Source organism: Sciurus carolinensis, chromosome 6 (genome assembly GCF_902686445.1).
Source record: "Sciurus carolinensis chromosome 6, mSciCar1.2, whole genome shotgun sequence".
Classification (NCBI taxonomy): domain Eukaryota; kingdom Metazoa; phylum Chordata; class Mammalia; order Rodentia; family Sciuridae; genus Sciurus; species Sciurus carolinensis.
In genome coordinates, this window is record NC_062218.1 from 142,359,491 (window position 1) to 142,380,606 (window position 21,116).

The 21,116-nt window shown below is 42.6% G+C and overlaps 1 protein-coding gene across 2 annotated transcripts in view; it reads left to right on the forward strand.

Annotated features, from left to right (window-relative positions):
• Positions 1 to 21,116, forward strand: part of Gria1 (glutamate ionotropic receptor AMPA type subunit 1) — a 311,817-nt gene that overhangs the window by 3,828 nt on the left and 286,873 nt on the right. The window lies entirely within an intron of this gene.

The window sequence follows — 21,116 nt, forward strand, 5'->3', positions numbered from 1 at the left end:
GGTATTTTAGATCTGCTCTGCTTCATGGAATGGGTTTGCTTTTTCACTGTCGGCTCACTTTAAATGCCAGCCCAATGAGTACTTGGGTTGACTGCATAGCCCTTACCTCGCTGAGGTTTTTGGGTTCAGTTAAGAGAGTTTCACACGTAGGAAACTTCTGAGAGTTGTAGAATTAAAGGTCCTGACTTCAGAATACGTAAGACATTTCCTGTTCACAAGTCTAAAGGAGAAACGTGTCTCTCTATCTCCATAAGGAAAGGTAGATAGTTTCCTACTTTCAGAAGTGACCAATAATTATTAAAATTTGTTTCTTTATTTCCATAATGACTTAAAGGGATTGATTGCTTAAAATATAGTTTGTAGACACACACACAAAAAAATCTGAAAAATTTACACAGTTCATATGACAAGCTTTGAACATTAAAGAGAACAGAGGTAGCCTCAGGAAGGGGCATATCGGTGACATCTGAACTGAATGAGTTATAAAGTGTGGGCAACAAGCATCACTCTGAGTTTTTCTGCCAACTAGGACTGCAGAAGAAACCTGGGTGGTTGGTTACATGATTGTCACTGTATGTCAGATGAAAGTACAAAAATTAATCAGTACAGATGCTTTCCCTCTAGGGATTAAGATCAAATAGGAATTTATGGCAGGAAAGTGTGAAGAGAATGGGCAGGAACAATTTGGATTCCAAAACGGGATCCAATTGGCACCACAGACTTTGTGAGTCACTGCTAGCTTGGAGACTTCTGCTGAGCTGTAGACGGTGGAAGGCCTGAACCATCTTTCATGTCCTTTCCCATTCCCACGTGGTGGGCTGTCAGTGAGTGAAAAGGCTTTGAAGCCTCAAAATGAGAATTCAGAATTCTCCCTATCCCTAAGAGCATTCCTGTGACAATGTTGATATGAATTCCAAGAATGATAATTATACTGGATTCCACTTATTGAGGGCTTACTATGCATCAAGAACAATGATAAGTTCTTTATGGATATTTATAGTAGCATTCATTATCATTTATTAGCATTGGCTACAGCCCATGTAAAGAACTAATTGCTTTTCATGAATTAGCTCATTTAATCTTCACAGGAGAATTCTATATTATCTTTCTTTTAGAGATGAGGAAACTGAGGCAGGCAACAAGTTATATAACTTACCAAGGTCACTGGGGAATAAAGTGGTGGTCTCATGACCCACAAGGTCTGTATCCCTGAGCGCTGTGATAGATATACTGATGCTATGGTAACTTAATCATCTGTAGTGCAATTACCCAAAAGGAATTTTCAGAATCTTGTAAGTCAGTGGCCTGATAAAGCACCCAAGGAGAAACAGCAGAGTTTTAAAACTGTAGCTGTGATTTGCATAGGAGCAGTCCATTGAATTAACAAAATAGCAATTCTGCATTTTAGTAACAATAAAACTAAAAATCTCTTCTATTGTGCTACCGAGTGCCTTAAAAGCAAAGTTGAAGTTTAATTGGTAGAAAAATACGGAGTAGGTATTTACCTCTCAAATAACTGCTCCTTCCTTTTCTTATGACTTGGAGTAGGGTCTCTAAAGAAAGGATTTAGGTTGGGCATCAAAGTATCTATAAACCACCATGGATTATGCCTAATCTTAGGCATGCATATGCAAGTGTTTAGATATTTCCTGGGGAGAAGCTCTATAGTTTTTGTCATATTCCATAGTTTTTGTCATAGTCTCAAAGGGTTCATTACTCAGGAAGGAGTGCTCTCTTAGAGAATCACCAACAAATGGCTGCTATGTACATTCATTCATACTGCTTAGCACTGTCTACAGCAGAGTTTGGTGGAAAGAGAGGTTAACTGCTTTCCTAGTGTCAAGATGTTGACTGGCAGGACAAGATAATAAAAGACAAAAATAGGAGAAAATGTCCTAAGGCAAAAGGTGGTGTTTTTATACTGTTATCTTCACAACCTAACACTTGATCTCTAATAGAGTTGTTGGCTATATACCAGGGTGGCAGAAACATGGTACAGGCAATGTTGTACATTACGGCCAGCAGATCTGGAGTAGATAGCTCTGGCCCGTGAACTTGATGCTTGCCATATGTTCATGCACAGGTTTCCATGCCTTCCTGCCTTATTCATTGGCTGTTCTTTAAGTGCTTCTTCTAAGCTGTGAACCAAGGTGGACATTGGAAATGAAAAGATAAGAAAATGCTTTACTTAAGAAAATAGTTTATACTCCTTTGGGGGACAGTGGTATGGAGATTGTCTGAGAAGGAATAATGACATTTAGTGCATAGAAATTTATTTTCTTCTTTTTCATTCCAAGATCAGAGGAAGTACTGGACATTTTGGGTGGAAATGGTGGCATTGTAATTCCTGGCCTGCCCAAAAGAGTCTTTATTAATTTTCATGTAAGACTAGGTAAATCCTTGGGGCATGTTCACCATGGTCCATTGGTCTGGGAAAACTATACATCTGTCTCAATTTGAATGAAAAAAAAAAAAAAAACATCAAAGGGAATAGAGTGGTTTGGGGCAGAATAAGTTAATTAGTCATGCATGGAAAACCAAGAAAACTATCTTATTCAGATTTAATTGTGTGCACTTTTTTGAAATATGGATTACTGGTTACCTTAAATTAACTGTTCCAGCTGTTCTTACCTCCAAATGATCAAATGCTGTATTTCTTAATTTTTGCTGTCATCTGATGTTTTTTTTCTGTGCATTTTGCTATTCATTATCCCTCCACCAGAGGGTAGAGAAGGGAAGGGAGAAAGGTGTAATAGGAACTATTCCTATTAGATGTGTTAAGAGCAAGGCATTAAAAAAGAAGGGGGTGAATACAGGGTAGCAGATCAGGGGATTTGCAAGTAGAGCACTACTGGCAGCACTGGCCAAGGCGAGAGCTGGCTTTGCACTCCATCTTTCTTGCTCTCCTTGTCTGCCATCATGAAGGGTACAGTAGCAACCAGTCACCCAAATGCTTGGACTCTCCTCAGCACACTTCCACACCTGCCAGGGCAGGTGTGGGGAAGGCTGTCCCTAGAGGAGTATCTGTTGGCCAAGCTGCTCAGCCTAAGAAGTGCCTTTGTGGCAAGTGTAAGCAAGGAATGAATGAAATAATGGTGGGTTCTGATTACAGGTCTGAGATGCACTCTTGCAACTCAATTCTTACCTTTCCATTCCCTCCTCCATTCATTCATTCATTCAGCAAATATATGCTAAACGTCCAGTCACTGTGCCTAGGAATGTAAGGGCCATCAAGACCCACCCAGCCTCTTTCCTGTTTAGTCCTTAAACCTCAGCATACATAAAATTCACTCCGGGAGCTTGTTTAAAGTAAGACTTAGGGGTAGACGCTCTACTTCCCAAATCGGAAAATTAAAGAGCAGGTCCTGAAGGATTTCATAGCAGTTAGTGTGGACACCACACTTGAAAGAACTCTTCCATCTAAAAAAATCTTCTGTTTCTTTAGTGAGCATTTTTGAGGCTTTAACCAAACCAAGGCATCACATTAAGTACCAGAAATGCAGACAAAACTTCCCTGTCCTGGAGGACTCTATCCCTAGTGAGACAGACTGTCCTGTAAAAAGAAAATTAAAATGTAATGTTGTAAGTGCTGGGGCAGCGAGTTGTATGGAGTGTTAGGAACACCTGGAGGCCCGGGCTCGCTCTTCGTGGAGTGGTCCACAATGGTGAACGGAAGTTTCCCAGAAGGATGCGTGAGAAGGCAGGAAAGGGAAGAAACCAGTGCCATCCAGGCGGCAGGAATGGCAGATACAATGCACACTTTTCCTGGTGGTTCCTACTCTGACCTCCTGCACTCCGCGGTGGGCTTCCCACTTGGCATTTGTCAAATGCTGCAGGGGTGGGGGTCACCAAATGGCCTCCCACAAGTCATTTCTGGTACAGATATGCACTTTTTGGGTTCACATACTATTCAAGATTGATGGAATTTCACACAAAACTTGGACATCTTGTCTCCCTTAAAATTTGAAGATAGCCGGGCATGGTGGCGCATAGCCGTAATCCCAGAAATTTGGGAGATAAAGCAGCAGGGTTGCAAGTTTGAGACCAGCTCAGAAACTTAGTGAGACCCTCAAAACCTTAGCAAGATGCTGCCTCTAAATAAAAAATAAATAAAAATGGCCAGGAATGTACCTCAGTGAGTTCAATCCCCAGTATCAAAGCAAAACAAACCAGACTGAGCCCCAAGTCTGTGCAGCCTGGATCTGCTGAGCTGGAATAGGTAGTACCCCATCCAGCCAGCCTCCTTCTCTCATTTTCCGTATCTGTGGGCTCCCGGAAACACTGAGTTTGCAGGCCCTGACTGACTTGGCCTGCAGTGTTGCCTAGGATGTGTCTTTGTAGGTAAACTCTATCTTAACAATAGAATAGGGACTGCCATCCCTCAACACCATGCATATCTAAATTCAGTGTTATCAGGCATCCTTGGCAATACCCCTAACACAAACCAATGTCTTTAAGAGTCAGGGAAGCTCATGCCATAATGATGCTGAGAGCCCAAATTCCAGGCAGGTGGAGGGTCACATCCCTGATCACAGAAGGACGTCCTCTGTTGTCAACCTCCTTTGGAAGCTCAGAAAGACTTTCTGAAAAGTCTTCAGGCAATGACAACAGATTCATGGCCTCTTAATTCTTGTCTAAACATACTCATCATTTCCAGAGTTGCAAACTAACAGCCTTAATTTGCCTGACCTGTACAATATTTTTTAACATTTAGCATAAAAAGCTAGATTTCTGGCTTCTTTGAAAAAAATGAGGACATTAAGCAATCCTGGGCCACATTCCTGCTCAGCTTCTGTTGTTGAGCTGAGAAGTGCCATTCTCTTTAGATCTCAAGCATACGTGTTCAAGTTCGCCGTGATTCTCACTACTCACTGTTGAACATGTGGCCACTGTTAGCCCAAATTATGTTGCTTGTCTAGGCTTCTGAATAAGCCAACTTGCTCACCCCTAATTTATATTCTTTATCTTCTGATATTTTATTATCTCATTCTAATGTCTACTATTCACCTGTAACAAACAGTAAAGAAACAAACGATGTTCTCCTGATCTCAAAAAAGTTAGTCTGAATACAGTAATGAAGAGAATGGTGACTGGCAGGTGGATATATGAAGATTATTTTGATGACCTACTATGTGCCAGATATTTCACAGATGTTATCTTATTCAAATTTTATGATAATCCCAAAAGGTTATTACCCCCATTTTATAGAAGATGCTACTGAGACCAAGAGAAATAACTTCCTCCTATTAGGCAACAAATAAGAACCTGAGTTAGGACTAGAAGCCAGGGTGGTGTGGGGGGGGGCAGGGCTTCAAAACCCAATGAGCTTTCTCCCTTGGAAGATTTATGAGTATATGGACCCCCAAGTGGGAAGAACCTGCAGGAGAATAACTGTAGTGACCTTTGATTCAGGGTTCAGTGTGCTTCCGAGGTAGGAGTGTTGGCTGTGGATAATGGAGACTTCTTGGGGAAAGCTGGGTCTTGAGCAAGCATGGAAAATGGAGCACATTTGGGTGTGGAGTGAGAAGACGGTGTTTTGAGTGGGTCAAGTCCCAGGAGTCTTCCTCGCCTCCCCTCAGCCACTACTGCATGTGCATGTGCTTCTGAGCTGAGGGATTCAGCTTTGTCTTCTGCACCCACACCATGCTCCGGGCTCCATGGCAGAGGTCTCCGGCTCCCTGGGTGATGTCACATTCTGATTTTGGCTCCTGTATCCTCACTTCAAGACACTCCGGCATTGACATGTGTCTGTGGTTGACTCTGTTCTTATAATATTGATGATCATCAGCTTTTTGGTACTGAGAAGTATTTGCAAACATTTCTTCCTCTGGCTAGCTTACACACCTGGGCTGGGCAGAGAGAGACTGTCAGTCTCCTCAGAGGCTCAGCACAGAGAGTCCCAATAGACATTTGCAAGACTGGAGAGATTCATTTTTTCCTTTGTTCATTCAGAGCAGTTTTGTGATTGCCCTCTGTGGGGCATGTGCACCTTCGCTGCCCCTTCATCCCTCAACCACAGCATTCACTGACTAGAGAATTCTTTCCCTCCGAATCTGCACAGGACCTCATCTCCCTCTCACCACAGCATTCTAAACAGCTGCTACAACTCAGCTATGGGTCAGAGCTGACGCAAGAGATGAAATCCATTTGCTGCTACAAAGCATTGCATTAGGAATTGAGGAAAATAAAATGTATTAGGCATTGATTCTCCCCTTAAGGGGTTCGGGTTCTTACAGAGGAAATGGGCATCAGCAGAACTGTGGCATAGGGTGCATATCCTCTCTCTCTCTCTCTCTCTGTCTCTCTCTCTCTCTCTCTGTCTCTCTCTCTCTCTCTCTCTCTCTAACACACACACACACACACACACACACACACACACACACACTGCATATTCAGAGGAAGGAAAGAACTTCTGATTGTAAGAATCTAAGTTTCATCAAACAAAGACTTGGAGTTTAAATTGGAAAGGCAGGCAAGATGCAGATGGGATATATGTGTATATTTCACCATGTTTTGGGCAATAGGAAGTACACTGAATTGGAATTCGAAGACAAGGATTCAATGTGGGATTATCTTCTTCAATTAGTCAGGTGTGACCTTGGAGAAATACCACCCCCATGCTTATTCATAATATGAAGCTCTTGATCTCTGAGAATCCTTCTAGACCCATATTTCTATGTGGAGAGCTCATGGAAAGCTCCAGGGATAGACACTCTCTAGCTTTTGGTTGGGGTCGGGTCCCTAAGTTAACTAAGAATCTAAGGAAAATGGCACCACTCCCGCCCCCACACCAAGTTCAACAGCCCCCGTCTCATTTCTTTTTATGCAAATGTGGGCATTAAGCCTACTCTGGGCTTCTGGCTCCTTCATTCAATATTTAACAAATATTTATGGACTACTTAACTATTATGAACAAAAGCAGAAAGCAGCCCTGTGCTCATGGAGTTTAGATGCTAATAAGGGATGCAGACATGCATCAAATGATCACAGAAATAACAGAATCATCGTAGGTTATTATAAAGGATCTGAAAGAAAATGAGGAACTGAAAGCATACTACACGGGAACCATCTCTGGACAGGGCTATCGGGTGTTTTCTCTGAGCACTGGAGCTTTTGGGGATGTAGTGCTGGAAACAGGAGGAGGATTCTAGGCCTGTCCTGGGCAGAGGCCTGTGTGGGACCTGGGGCAAAGTATGGGACTGGAAAAGATGCCATGGGCTGATCCTGGCTGTGGATTTTGAACTGTGGGAAATCCACTGAAGCATTTTATGTGGAGAAGTGCCATGATTAGACTTCTGTTTTCTCACCAGGAATCAGATGTTTGAGGCCCTTTGCCACATTCATGTTGCCTGGAGAATTTTGGCTTGCGTAGCAATGGCCTTCAATCTATTACTCCCGTCAACAATTTGGGATGGAGTCTGGTAGAGAGGCAGAGGTTCAGGATAGACGGTGGGGGACAGGGAAGCTCATGGTGGAACATGTGTGAGCTGTCTTCACATGTGGCTCTGAGTGGGCATTTGTGGAGGTGCGAGGCTACCCAGAGGAGAGTCTGGAATTCCAATGAACTTGTGTGCAGGTGGGAGTCATTCCAAATCCCCTGCTCAGTTCATCAACAGGAAGCACACACTCCACTGAGTCCTGATGGTGGTCACCATGGGACTCTGGAACTCAAATCCCCACTGCTCTTTCCTCCACTTCACCCGTAAGCTCTCCTCCCGTGCTCCGCTATTGAGATTCTGTCCTTCTGATGGGTACCAGCCCTCTCCTCCACGGATCCTGCCTTCTTTTCTCATATTCCTACTCTTCTGTACCTCTTGGCCCTCTGTACCTTCCCCCCTAGCAAATGTCACACTTCATCCTGAGTTTGGGTCACCTGATCTTTCTCATCTGTCAGCTAGACTAAGCAACTCTAGGTCGGTGACCTGGTTTTCGTCAACTTCCTATTGCAGTCTTCACCAAAGAATAGCGTCCAGTGGTGCTCGTGGTTCTCATGAATGGCCCGTGTTACATAACGGCAGCCGCAGTGATGAGAATAAGCCCAAATTATGACTGTGTATGGTAATGCTTTGATATTATGAGTTTTGAAATTTCCAGCAGACGGTGTTGTAAATTTTTATGGATGGTTATTATTGTATAGCTAGAAAGTGATGAGAGTGAAAACCAGGTATAAGTCAAATTGAAAGCTCATTCCAGCTCCCTATGGACTATTAACATGAAGGATCCTAAATAAGGTACAAGGTCCCATTTTCTAAATAAAGGATCTCTGGTCCAAGATCTGGTTCTGCCATTGATGCATGAACTTCATATGACTCATGCACATTGATCCTCCTTTTTTGAACCTTAGATTCTTTCAAAACAGGATAGTAATGGTATCCACCATACCTAGTTATGGTGAAGACCAAATGATATTGTTTCAAATCAGCTTCACCCTCCAGAAAATGCCATGAAGTAGGTACTTTTTTCCTTCCCTCTCCACAGGGGAGGAAGCTGAGTGAGCTCTCAGAGGAAGCTGGAGGAGCACTGGTTTCAGTGTTTCGAGATCCGTCCCTGAACATCCATGGACTGGGAGGGCTTCACTTGACTGCCGGTAGCCTCCTCCCTGACCCCATGCATGCTGTTCATGCCACCTGGCCCTCTCCTCTGCACCTTGAAGCAGCATGTGGTGCTTCTGCCAGCTGCCGTCAAGGTGTGCAGGGCCCTGAGGTGACTGGAAATCTCTTTCCAACCCCTGCTGCTCTGGTGACTGTGGTGTGTCCGTCCTGCTGTCCAGAGAACACAGGGAAGCCCGAGGCCACAGGAGGTCCAGGTCTTAGAGGATGTGGGCAACACAGCACTGGGGTTAGTGAGGCAGCTGGAGGCTGAAGAAATCGACACTCAACGTTTTAAGAATAGTACAGAAGTACTAGTATATTACAGAACACAGACGCTGAGCAGAATAAAACTTGTGTAATTATAAGACCAAAGATAAATTTCCCCTTATCCCATCTTTTTTCGAAATATATCAACTTAAAATTTAATAGATTTATTTACTGTTTTTAACATAATCTTTACATGGCATAACATTTATGTTACCTTTACAATTATACATTCATTTTTAATGACTTTCTAAAAGCCCTTTGTACATCTGTACCCTAATCTGTTTAAGCCATTTCCTTTTATTAAATGTCTAATTTAGATTCAATTTTCTTCTTAAAAATAATACTACGATGATTACCCTAATTTTAAAAATTATTTGTATATTTTTTATGATTTTTAAGAGCATTACAGACCACTAGAGAAATTTCCAGTGAAATTTGATAGAATAATGAGTATACGTAGGATATGAGATAATTTGTTCAATACCAGCTCAGACAATATTTTGCTGTATGACCTTGAGAAGTCTTTGTGTCCAGTTAGTTTGCAGATGCATAATATGGGGTGAAAATACTAGATTTTCAGGGTCATTAGAACAAGCAAATGCCATTACTTTTATGAAAAAGCTTTGAAAAATCTGAAGTGCGAGGCAAATGCAGGGTAATGTGATTAACCAGGCTTCTTATCTATTAACATAAATGCACCATAAGTACAATGTGACTAATTAATCTTTTGTGTTTTCCTATGAGAGTGGTCATTATCTATGAATGAATCTATTCTGTAGATGGGAAAAATTGAAATCTTAAAGCTAAGTTTATCCCAGGTCCAAATATGTAGCAACACTAAATCTGAAAACATTTCTTTTTATGTATGATTCACTCTATATGAATGGACTAAATATGTGGGTTGTAGAGTGCCTTTGGCTTCAGAGACCATTGTTTATGGGGACAAAGGGCCAACCTCACTTGGGCAGGGAGCACTCAGGACTTTTTGTTGGCAAGTGATAGAAACCTCATTAGTTAGATAGATGAGATTAGATTAGTTAGCTTTAACTACACCTGATTAGTTAGTGTTATGTATAGCTGGGTTCAAGGACTTAAAGGATGTTGTCATGACTGAGACATATCATCTAGATTTTTAGACTCTGCCTTTTCTAAGTTGGCTCTGCTGTCAGGTGTATGCATGTCACACATGAGAGCCCAGCACACACAACCTTCACCTGCACAGCTCAAACTACAGTGGAGTGAGAACTTTCCCTTCCCAGCAGTTCCACAGAAGCCCTGGAGCGGATGTCCTTGAATGAAACCCAGGACATGTTCTCATTTCTGAATGTGACACCGTGGCCAGGATATTGTAGACTTTGGGTTGGCCTCTACTTCCTCAAATAATCGTTCCTAGGTCTCAGGGTGCTGAAAATGACCAAACAACTGTGGATTTAAATTCTCACACTTAAACTGAATGAATATCAGGGAGGAATTGTTTCCCTAGAAGAAATGAGAATGTTGTCAACCAAGAAATGGAGGCTGCACGCTCAGTGGTCAGAACAGTGATGTCCCCTCACCGCACATCTTTAGAAGGAAAATTGAGAGAGTCTGATGCTAAACCAATGCAGACCAAGGATCAGTGGGCTGAAGCCAGAAGAGTCACCAGGAAGAGAAATGTATACAGGGGATTCTGGTATGGGAGGCCAGAGGAGAGGTCCCAGTAAGAAAAAACTTTGAAATTCAGGTTGATGAGTTTCTCAAAGTTGTGAGGGGTCTTTGAGAATCCCTGCCCAGCCAACAAACCTGTGCTCATGGAAGTTTTAGGAGGTACCCAGGCACACGTGGGCGTGCCTGAGGGGATGGGCCCTTCAGAGCACTCTGACGGAGTATTGAGGCTGTCAGCCTAAGCTATCTGGTGATCCTGATACTCTCCCCCAGTGACCAAGATATTCCCTGCTCCACTCGCTCAAGCTATTGTGCACAAACTCTTTAACATTCCCAGTGGGAATCTTGGCTGCAAATCTGATAAGCCCACACCACCAGATGGTAGATACTTCTAATTGGTTCTATCCCCTCTAGTTTTTGGCAGGAATGAAACCTTCCCTATGCTTGAAGAGGGGGGCAGGGAGAGCCAGGACCAAATGAAGGAGGCCTTAACCTCTGCTAACCAGCTGAGATCTTAAGTTGGGTCCTATCCAAGGTCAACAGGATGGCATGCTTCCTTCACTTTATGTCATGGATTTACAATGAACTGAAACTCCAAAACTAACACTGATGAGACACAAGACTGTAATGGCTAGAAAAGGGTTTAACTAAAAAGGTCAACTTGTTTAGAGGAGGCTATTCATTTAGTCAATCACTGATATTTATGGAGTACTGTAGTAGATGAGATTATTATTTGGCAATTGTTCATCTCACTCCCTCCAGCTCCTTGGGAGGAGTATAACACCCCACCACCACCATTCATCAGTGTGGTTTAATCATGTGACCTGCCCTGCAACTTTGATATTAACACACGTGTTTCAAGCCAAGGACCTGGAAAGAACATGCCCCAGAGCTTGCTGGTCGCAGAAGAAAGGGAAATACAAGCAGACGAAGTGCCCAACAAATCCAAAGACTAAAGTCTCCAGCAGAGCTGTCCCAGCCAGCCTGCACACCTGTGAGCACCATAGTAAATGCTCTTTGTTATACACCATTGAATTTGGGGTTATTTTGTTTTGCAGCCATAACTGAGCAATATTAGCAACCACTATGTGTTCAACACACTACTAATCACAGAAGAAACACTGGGGAATGATAGTTATAGTCCTGGTCTCTATGGGCATGTATTCTAGTTAGGGAGATGGATAATAAATTCTTTTACAAATACAAAAGTAAAGGATTATTACTAGGATTCTAAAGAAAATAGAATGTGGCAGTATAGCTACTGTGGTAGAGAAAAGCACCTGCTTTCTGTCAGGTGGTCAAAGAAAGCTTCTCCAAAGAGGTGAATTTCAAACTTTAACAAAAGTTGAAAAAGAGCCAGACAGCTGTAAGCTCCACCAGGGAAGTTAAAAACCTGCCTCATGGGCGAGTTGCATTGAGAATCTTGGTCTAGACAGGGGAGAGCGAGGTGCCCTGGAATCGTCCCGTGCAAACTGGGTCACTCGGTTGTCTTAGGGCTGACACTGGCTTCTCTCTACTTGGTTCCACAGGCAAGTCAAGGGCTAACCGAGATGCACTTGCTGCTGAGGCTAGATGGCCAAAGGGTAAGGAAGCCAGTGAGCATGTCAGGCAGAGGGTGAGCTCTCCTAGGGCCTTGCTAGCAGAGAGGTCATGGGTTGGCTATGGTTCTTGTCCTGGCTCCTGAACAGTCAAGAATTGTTGCCTTTGAGGCTAGTAGATGTGTACGTGTGTGTGCTCATATACAGACATTCATTCTTTCACAGAGAAGGTGAAGAAACTAGAAGCCTTCTAGATCCCCTTCCAAGTGTGTGATTATAAAACGGATTCTGAGCTGGAAATTACATGTGAAGGAAATGTTAAATCGAAGAACTTCATTTTAGCTGTGTGCCAAACTCCATTAGTTAATTGAGGTGGTTAATTAGGGGAGAGTCTCTTTGAGCAAACAGGCATCCCTAACTTACCTGGTAAAGGCCATGGAGGTGTTACCACCTCAAGGGAGGACAGAAAAGCATCTAATATAAACCCTCCATCTAATCTTCACTTCAGACACTAACAAGCAGGAATGTGGGGGAATGGGAAGCTCTTAAGGTTCCACATGCAGTCTAGAAAAATTGGGAATATTGTTTAACTGAAACCGCACTATTGGCTTTCCTTCTTATTCCAAGATCATTCTAAATACCTTAAAATACGATTTCTATTTTATCTATTCTAACAAACCAGGTTCTCACTGGCAAATCTCGCTGTCTTAGACTTTTGCTTCGTCACCTGAGGCCTGTAGGAGTCTGCACACCCCTCCCTCCCAGAGAACCCTAAGCTTCGCAAGGCTGTGTCTCCAAAACCCCACAATGGGGGTTTCTCTCTCTGTTCCTTTTTTCGCCCCACTGTCTACTCCTTCCCCCAAGAGTCTGGCCTCTACATTTGGAGCTCAGTATATCAAAAACAGAACTTAGCATCTGTGCTGACAGCTCATTGCTCTTGTCTCACTTTATTTCTGTTGAATCATCCGGGCTCAAAACAGAAGTGTCTTCCCTGACTCCGCAGGTCCTGTCCTCGTCTCCACCTGGATACGTGGGAGATGCTGGTCTCACCACTCCTCTGACTCTTGAACTTGTCCCCATTTTTCCACAGGATGATGGCTTCAGGTCTCTGACTAGTCTCTCCACACTATAATCAACTAACCTCACAGTTGGCAGAGCGATTCTTTGAAGACCCTTTCTAGTCTTGAACATTCCCTGTCTCAAAAAAAAGGAAAATCATTGGTGACTCTCCACCTTGTTTAATGCTTAAAATCAGTCCAGAGTGCGAGTTCATTAATACCATGTCTTAATCCACCTGCTTCTTGAGACTTGGCTAGCACTGCACGGCCAACCGGGCAGCCCAGCGTTGCCACAGACCCGCCTCTTCACCTCTCTCTGCTTTGCTTTCCTCATGCCATGGCTCCCACCTGACAGAACCCTCACCCCAACTGTTCAGTCAACTAGTACTTACTGAGCACCCACTGTCGATTACACTCTGGAGAACTAGAAGAAGACAGCACCGACAAAGTGAGCCCTCTTGGGGTAGATATTCTGGGGAACGAATTAATATAAAGGCCCTAAATGTTCAATGCTATGAACAGAACCAGACAGAGTCATGGAGCAGAGAGTAAGCTGGAGATGGTAGGTTCTTCTAAAGGTTCCATTCCCGTCTTTGGTAGAAATGAAACCTTCTCTGTGCCTGAGGAGGGAGGACAGGGAGAACCAGAACTGAATGAAGGAGACGTTCACCTCTGTGAAACAGCTCAGTGTTTTAAGATGGCTAGGGCAGGTTTCCCTGAAGAGGTAATATTTTCACTGAGCCTTGATATGGTCACTAGAATTTCAGCATGAATGGGAGGCCCTCTGTGTCTGTGCTAATATGGTAGCCATTAGCCACATGTGCTTATTAAGCATTTAAAATCTAACTACTGTGATTAAAAATCTCAGTCTTCAATGTTTTTATTTTTTATTTTAATTTAAGTAGCCACACATGACTTTGGCTGCCAGAGTAGTACAGACTTTGCCTCTAGAATTTTTCAGAGAAAAAAAGAATAGTAAGTATAATGACTTTAAATCAAGACTGAGACTGTATATTCAGAGAACAGAAAAAAGGCCAGTGCAGCTGAAGCATATTGAGCAAGGATTTAGGCCTTGTGTTTTGTAAGCCATAATCAGGAATCGAGATTGATTTTAAATACAATAAAACTATTAGTGGGTTACTAGGTTGGGAGTGCAGTTACATGAGTCCTTTTTTAAAAGATCCTGATTCCCCTGAAGAGAAGGATAAGTGATAATTAATGTGAAAACAGCGTGTATCTGCCAGTTTTGCTACATAACAAAGAACATTAAAAATTTCAGTTGCTTATAACAAAAAAAATTGTAAATAATCAGTCTTCTGGTTGACTGTGGTTCACCTGTTCTAGGCTGGATCCATTGGACTTCAGGAGGGTTGAGGTCTGTCCTATGTGCTGTTGTTTTGGGGGTGAGACTCAAGGGCAGCACAGAACTCCTCTTCCCATGGAGGATCACAGGGGTATAAGAGGCTAAGCCTTATGCAGGGTTTATGAGGCTGCTTATGTCATGTCCTATAATAGTCCATTGGTTCCAGCAAGGCATATGGCTAAGATTGTAGGGCAGGAAAATATATGCTGCTTTCTAAGAGGAATGACAAAGTCACATTGCAAAGAGAATAGATGTGCAGTTCTATTAGGATAATCCAATGTACCACAGAGGGGACCCAGGGAGACCAGATGAGCTCCTTCAACAGTCTAGATGACAGATGATGGCGACTTGGACAATATGTTATATTCTCAGATGTTACCATTATTTTGTGAAGCTGCTTCTCATTCTTTTGGTTATAACTGATTTCTTTTTCCTTTATTTTATTAGCTCCATTTTTTGTACTCCTTTTATTGGCCCTTTAGACTTTCTACCTTCTGTACTTGAGAAAATGTCATATCTACTGTCGAGACCCTCAGCTCTTTGAGGGTGGAAGAATGAGATAACATGTATTTGCATTCAACTGCCAAAGGCAGATGCTCAGTAAATTATCTCCAGGCTAGTATAATGGTTAAGTGCAAGGACTTACACTTTCCTAATTTTGGATCCTGGTTGATCTCTATAATGATTTAACCTCTCAGAGCCCTGGTTTGTTAGTTTGTAAAGTGGCAGTCATCATACATGTCTTGTAGAGTTGTGTGGATTGAAGGAGATCAAGATGGAAAGTACTTAGTCTGAGACCTGTCCTGGATAAGAAGTGCCCAATAAATGGGACCTGCTATTGTTTGTGTAGTTTGTTTACGATGGGAAGCTTCTTTGGAATTGCCCTCCAGAGTCTTCATCTGAAAATCCAACATTCTTGTTGAAATAAGGGGCATGGAGAATAAAAATTCTCTGGATGGGATTTCATAATTTAGTTAGGAAATATCTAGCTCTAAATCCTCTTTGATCTGAAAATGACGGCAACAACAAAACCCTAAAATAGAGCCACTTCGCTTCTTGTTTCCCTTTACCATCTGCCAGGAGAGATCTCTTTAGTTCTCCAGGTCTTGCTTAGAGTCAGCTGCCTTAAAATAATAACATAAAATAAAATTTAAATTTGGCCCAGGACTTATTTGGAGATGACAAGGCAATATACTTCAGCTAAATATGTAGCGAGCGGCTGCTGGAGTGAATATAGGACAGTGTTGACTGAAGTGTGTGAGGAACGAACTGCCCTCAGCGAGGGAATTTTAAGACAAAGGGATTAATCAGAACCTGACTTTTAAAACACATCTGTGATTGAGGCAGCTTCTGCAGCGCACTCCTTGGCTCTTCCAAGATGACCCTGTTGATTCTAGTTTAACGTCGCCTTGATCACAAGTGTCCTGCAGGCCGGGGAGGGTGGGGAGGATGTTGTGTACAGGGAATGTCCACAATTGTAGATGGGAAATGGAAGGGAGGGGTGAACTCTTTTTTTGGCTGTGAAAGTGGTGAAGAATTAACATAGAGAATTTGCAGAGCTGCAGGAGGGTTTCAGGGAGCTCTGGAAGATTCATTTGGAAGAGTGAGCTGGCTTCGGACAACAGAAGGCTTTGAAATCCAATGAGAAGTATTTCTGAGACGGAATAGTAAAGTTTTATAGCTTATCTTCCAAAGTCCCTCTTTATACCCAGCAAGGGGGTTTTATTTAGCAGTTACTAGAATAATTCTTGACAAGAACAAAGTTATCTGACGTCCAACAACATGGAACATCCACGTGTCTACACCCTAGACCCTGATAGGCTTGGTTCTCAAGGATCTTAGGATCTCTCCAGTTGATAAGTTCTTCCCACTAGAACTCTGGGGATCTGAGGATGTTGACAAATTTCTTTGGGGTATGGATGATTAGGGCAGGTTGTAGCCTCACAAATTTAGTCATACTGGATGAAACAAAGTAGGAAGGGTGCTATTCTTTAGGATTTTGAGGAACTTTTAATATGCTAATGTATCTCTCGTTAGTTTCTAAAAAGAGAGTAGAGAATATATTTTCCAAACTCTTTCTGCTGAGTTGTCTGTTAATATCTCCTGAGACTCAATGCCTAGTTTAATTTTATTGTACATATAGTGAAACTAAGACCCAGCGATACAGAAGGATTTGTCTGCAGTCCCTTACTGGCCAGGTCATGATTCTACACAGTTCTTCTGACCACCAATCAAGACCTTCTTCCAGGCTCCCTATCAATTTCTGGAGTGAGTCCTCCGAACAGTTTTACCCACAACAAGGAATTGCTGGTGATCTCAGAATGAACTGGCAGACAGGGGACAAACACTTGCCAAATTGGCTCAGGCCTGCCTTGCTACTGTGTTTCCTTTTCTTGTCCTTACAAAGTCCTTTTCTTGTGGGTGACCTACCTTCAGATGTCCACCCAGGAAATAGCAGCCAGACTCTGCCCTGCTGAAAAAGAAAAGCCCCAATTCTGTTTCAGAAAGAGGTAGGTAGGTTGAATAAATTATTTTAAATGCAACACACAGAGTGAATATAAAATGAAATAAAAGAGCCAGGTTGCACCAAGGGGAGGAGATGCTGAGCTACAGCAGGAGGGTGGCAAGCTTAGGTGGGAAGACTTAGGTGGCCCTGAGGCAGCACGATTCATGTTGCCTGAGGCCTTTTTCTGAGGATCCTAATCAATTCCCACAGATATTATGAAGAAATTCAGAAAGTCAGCAGTATGGAAAATGTTTCTAGCGAGGAACAGGTGGAGTTGCTGAGAAGGAAGGACAGTGAGTGCAGGGCTCCCCCGACTTCTAAACAGCCACCTTGGAAAAGAGTCATACCTATTCTCTGTGACACAGGAGGTGAGGACAAGGACCAGCACGTGGCAGGCTTGGCTCGACCAATCTTGGTTTAGCATGGAAGAGCCTGTCCAGATCTGGCCAGCGGTGGTGAGGGTCCCCTTTCTGTGGTTCTGGGCATCTCCCAGTCAGCTTGGCTACTGGAAATCTGGCCCTTCTTCAGAATTACATCCCCACCCTCGCCTTGACGATCCGTAGCTTGGCTATTAGAAAGTCACCTCTCCAGTCTGCCTAGACCAACAAAGACACATCTAAATTCATGAACTGTGCTATCAATTGATGTGTGTCCCCCTAATTTCATATGGTGAAGCCTTAACACTCAATGTGATACTTTGTGTAGAGGGCGACCTTTGGAAGATGATTTGGTTTAGATGAAGTCACAAGGGTAGATCCTCATTATAAGATTATTGCCCTCATAAGATGCACCAGAGAGCTTGCTCTCTCTCTTTCTCTGTACACGGGTGCAGAGGAAAGTCCATGTGAACTCAGAGAGACGGCAGCCATCTGAAAGTCAGGAAGAGAGAACCCTCCGTGTTGCACCCTGATATGAAACTTTCAGCCTCCGGAAGTATAAGAAAATGACCTGCTGTTTAAACTGTCCATCCTGAAGCATTTTGTTACAGCAGCCTATGCTGACCAATACGATTGGTAATCAAGGTGTTTCCTCCAGGATAAGTAAAACTTCATAGATGGTGAAGAGGAGGCAGATGCTTAGGCAAAAGGGTAGAGGGGTTTGCATTGGAACCGGAGGGAGTCCTATAGACCAGATCTAGCATTTTGACAGTTCTGCTGAGGGCTGGCCCTGTGCCCAGCCTCCTCCCACTTCTCTTCATCTCACTAGACCAAGAAAATATGCACATCTGTTATCCACAAATACTCTGAATTCCCCCGCCAACGCAGATCCCCGGGAAAACCTAACACAAGCAGAACAGAGGAGGAGATGCACAGTGCATTTGGCGTTCTTCAGGAGGAGGGTTGACTTTTCTGACATCCTCTATCTTGGTCTCTTAATTTGCCCTGAGTCAGTGAGCCACAGCATGGCCCAGAGGAAATATGGAAATAGGACAAACAGGTGTAATCCTGGGTTCGGATGCTGATTAGTCTGTGATCTCGGTGACTTCCTGATCCTGTCTTTGTTTCCCTTCCCCTCCGTGACCCTGACAACTTTCGCAGTGTTTCCCACATATCCCTGTTGAACAGAGATCACAAAAAGTAGTGGTTATGAACCCGGACTTTGGTGCCAAATGTCACATGAATTCTACATCTGCCACTTCCCAACTTTGGGCAAGATTATGTAAGATCTCTAAGTTTCAGTTTTTGTAACTATCAAATAGAGTTAATAGCAGCCTCTATCATAAATTGTCTTCACATGCATGGAATGAAAAATTGCGTGTGCAATGGCAAACATGGGTCTATTATGCTCAGCAAATGCTAGTTCTGCTTTGCTGTGACATCTCTTGCAGTCACAGCAGCATGTGCACCACACAACCAGGCTTAGACCACAGTGACCTAGGAAACTCCAGCATATTCTTCACGATGCAAATGAGAACCCAGGGAACTCAGGGAAGACCCCCCCCAGGCTGGGCGATGGTGAGTGTTACACTCACAGAGGAGTAACACTGTGATCTTCTGCTATGACTGCTCATCAGCAGCCGTCATGTTGTGATGAGAATTTTAATAAGATTACCTTTCCTTACCTGTGCCTTTGGATCATATGCAAGAATCATTGTTCAGTTTTTACTTTTTTTTTTTTTTTTTCTTTTTTAGTACCAGGGATTGAACCTGGGGATGCTTAACCACTGAGCCACACCCCCAGCCTTTTTTAATTTTTGAGACAGGGTCTCAATAAGTTGCTGAAGCTGGCTTTGAACTTGTGATCCTCCTGCCTCAGTCTCCTGAGCCACTGGGATTACAGGCATGTTCCACCATGCTTGGCCAATTCTATGATCCATGTTGACCTGTTTCTTCTATAAGGAAAGATAAGAGTTCTACTTCACCCCCTGTAGGTCGGCATAGGCAGTTTTTCCAGCACCATTTATTAAAGAGATTATCCTTTTCCTATTGTGTATTTTTGACACCTTTGTGGAAAATCATTGACTACAGTTGTGTGGATTTATCTCTGGGTTCATATTTTGTATCAGTTTTTAAGCCAGTGCCCTACTGTTTCAATTGTTGTAGCTTTGTAATATTTTGAAACTAAGATGGTGCTGATGATTCCAGTTTTGTTATTGCTCAAGATTACCTTGGCTATTTGGGGTCTTCCATTAGAGGATTTTTTTTTTCTCTCTTCCTGTGGAGAAGGATATTGGAATTTGAATAAGGATTACGTTTAACAGGAAAATAAACAACCCTATTAAAAATGGGCAAAGGAACTGAATAGACATTTCTAAAAAGAAACTATAGAAATGACCAATGGAGATGTGAAAAAAGGTTCAGCATCATTAATCATCAGAAATATGCAAATCAAAACCACAATGAGATGTCACCTCACATCTGCTAGAGGTGACGTCACTAGGAAAAAGATGAACAATAACAAGTTTTGACAGGATGTGGAGAAAGGGGACCATTGCAGACTGTTGATGCAAATATAAATTAATATAGTCATTTTGGAAAGCAGCGTGGAGGTTCCTCAAAAAAAACTTAAAAAGTAGAATTATCATATGATCTGGAAATCCCCTGTGTACCCAAAGGAACTGAGATCAGCAAGTCAAAGAAATTCCTGCACTCCACATTCATTGAAGAATTATTCACAATAACCAAGGTGTGGGAACAACCTAAACGCCTGTCAACAGATAAATGGATTTTTTAAAATGTGGTATACACAATGGAATACAATTCAGTCTTGAATAAAGAATGAAATTCTATCATTTCTGAAAACATAGATAATCTAAAGGACACTCTGGAAAATGAAATAAGCCAGGCACAGAAAGACAAGCATTGCATGATCTCGCTTGTAAACGGAATCTAAACAGGTCAAATTTATAGTAGAGAGAAGAACATGGGTTCCAGAGGCTGACATGAAGTGGGTACTGGCAAAGAAAGGGGAAATGTTGGTCCCAGTGTATGAGCTTCAGTCAGACAAGAGTAGTAAGTTCTGCGGATCCATCACACATCAAGGTGAGTGTGATCACAATATATTATACATTTCAGAAGCTAGGAGAGTGGATTTTAAATGTTCTCGCCACAAAGTGCTGATAAGTATGTGAGATGAAGGATATGTTAATTAGCCTAATCTGCACCTTCCATAATGTGTCCTAATGTGTATATGTATGGACTCTTCATGCCATGCCCTAAAATATACTTAATAATTAATTGTCAAAAATGAAAATAGTGAGTTTTTTAAAATACTGTCTTTCTTACTGAATCCCACATTTCCCCATGACTAGAGTACACATCCTTTTTAACCAAGCTAGCAGGACCTTCAGTGGGCGTTCAGTGTATGAAGGATGGCTGATGGGTAAGTGAACCGGTGAAGGTTCTAAGGTATAAATATACAATGTTCTTCAGCTTTTCATCAGTTTAATTGCTATTTATGAGCATCAATCTGCCGAACTCTTGTCTGGCATCTTAGAATTAAAAAACAAAAAAGCTCACTAGTTGTTCCATGTGCCATTCACTTGATATGTGCTGAAAGAGGAATTTGGAGGGACAGAGAGCAGTTGATCTGATGTTGCCAATGAGCAAAGGCCTAGAAGAATCCTGAAAGGTCACATAGAATTCCACTGGTGTAAAGGGACCTGGATTTGAGTCCTCAGTACAATGCTGTCTTGCTGTGTCACCTTGG